This window comes from Myxocyprinus asiaticus, chromosome 33 (assembly GCF_019703515.2).
Source record: "Myxocyprinus asiaticus isolate MX2 ecotype Aquarium Trade chromosome 33, UBuf_Myxa_2, whole genome shotgun sequence".
NCBI classification, from domain to species: domain Eukaryota; kingdom Metazoa; phylum Chordata; class Actinopteri; order Cypriniformes; family Catostomidae; genus Myxocyprinus; species Myxocyprinus asiaticus.
In genome coordinates this window covers 988,437-990,868 of record NC_059376.1, presented here as the reverse complement: position 1 = coordinate 990,868, position 2,432 = coordinate 988,437, and positions in this window count along the sequence as shown.

Sequence of the window (2,432 nt, the reverse complement as noted above, 5' to 3'; positions counted from 1 at the left end):
TTCAGTTTTATTAAATGATTAGTTTAGTGTCCACTTCTGGAGATGTCACTAAGTGGCAACAAATGAGCGTCTAATGTGTTTTGAGTCAGTCACTGAATCATTTTACATTTACATTCTTACATAAATCACTTAGCAGACACTTTTATCCAAAGCAACTTACAAATGAGGAACATAGCAAGCAATTTACATACAAAAATCAACAAGATCTGCAATATCGCACTGCCAAGTTCTCAAAGTTGTATTGAGTTGAGTTTACTTTATTTTTCAGCCATGGCTGAAAATTTGCCTTTGGTCTCGTCACACACACAAAACATTGCACATACTTCACTCCGGCAACAGTATGAAGAATACAGTACTGCACACGCAGCATGAAATAATCAAACATAAAAGCATATACAGTATATCATAAATATATTCAAACATGATGCATAAGAGTACATTAAAGACAGTATGATTTAACCTGTTATTATTATTAATAATACAAAATAATAACAACAATAATAATAATAGTGATCTATTTGTTAAAAAGACCTATTGCATATACAACAAACCATTTTTTTATAGTTTGCTTTTATGGCCTTATGTGTCCTATAATGTCGTCCTGATGGAAGGAGCTGGAATTTACCATTGCGAGGGTCTGATGTGTCATTTGTAATTAACAAGGCCTTCCTGTATACCGCCGTATTTTATTCTTCAAAGTTAACTAGTACGAGTAGTATAGAATCTAATGTAAAAGAAAGACTTTATAGTGTTAAAGCATTACAAGAAAGCAGATCTGTACATTTCCTTCAGTTTGTGAACTGATGAGCTTGACTTTTCATCCAAAAAGACAACGATAATTGTCTAATAATTATGAGTTTCAATAACGTCCTTCCCTTCTTCTTTGTTAAAATGTGCATGTCTGCAAGCCTACTGAGTTCAGTAGAATCTTTAAGTATTAGTATTTTTATGTATTATTATTCATGAAACATCCTGTATAGTACTCAGCATACTCAGTTAAACTTGTTTTCAAACTTACATCTCATAAAAATGCAATGTTAGCTTAAAAAATTTCTGTCCACGGACCATGTATTTGACACCAATTAAAAGGGCAAATTCACTAAACAGTTGCGGCACTTTTGGGCATGGTATTTCAGTGCAAAAACCTGTGTCTTTTTCATTACCACCTGCATCTAGTTTAGCAGGCACAATCAGAGCTGAAATTGTGCTGCTTCTTGAGTATTTAAATGAAGTCATTGTCATTGCTTTCCACACAAACACACCTCCTTTCTATGTAACTTGGGCTTATTATACATAGATTGAGCTTCATTCACAAAAATTGTGTAGAACAATTTAGATTGCACTATTACCGCAAACAAAGCTGGCGGTAAAATCTTATTTATATAAAAGAGATGTTGGTCAACGTTTGCAACCAATCATATCAGCAGTAATTCATCAAATAATGATCAAATGATGGAGAAGAGCATTAGCCTATAACTTGGCATATATGTCATGCGTACTTTCGGTATGTTTAAGAGATGATTCAGGTGTCTGGATCACAGAGATGCTGTACAGTCCCAGCAGGGTGTGTCAAATACGGTGATCTGTGGCATCCTCCACTATATAGTGCACAGAATCTTCCCACAAGATCAGAATTGCCTTGACTTACTTTCTTCTGCAGAACACAAAATGAAGATTTTTAGAAGAATATTTCAGCTCTGTAGATCCTTTCAATGCAGGTGAATGGTGGGCAGACCTTTGAAGCTCCAAAAAGCACATAAAGGCAGCATAAAAGTAATCCATAATACTCCAGTGGTTTAATCCATGTCTTCAGAAGTGATATGATAGGTGTGGGTGAGAAACAGATCTATATTTAAATCCTTTTTTAACTGTCAATCTCAGAATTTGAAAGTGAAAGTGAAAATGGAGATAACCATTAAAGAATAACTTAAATACAGTATTGATCTGTTTCTCACCCACACCTATCATATTGCTTCTGTTTAAATACTAGCTCTTGAATTATTACTAAAAGCTTGATGCAGCGTTTACTTAAGAAAAACTTGAAGGTTACATTGTTTCAATTTAATTTTTTAATATTAATATTAAAATCTTGTGTTTTCAATAGCATATTTGTTTACTTATTTATTTTTCAGTGGCTGGGATGGTGTGGGAAAACAAAACACTATAAAGGGGTGCTGTAGTTTACCATTAATCTAGCCCCTGACCCTAAGTCTATCCTCTGACCATAAATCAAGCCCCTCATCCTTAATTTAGCCTCTAAATCTAGCCAATTTTTAAGATTAACGACTGTGAAGAACTTAATAGGAAAGACTGCATGTCTTAGGTAATCTGTTGTAAAAAGTTGGGAGCAAAGTGCTCAAGGTCAGGTGATTAAGATAAGCTATGAATTTTAGACATCAGGGTTGCATAACAGCACAGAAATTAGTAAAACA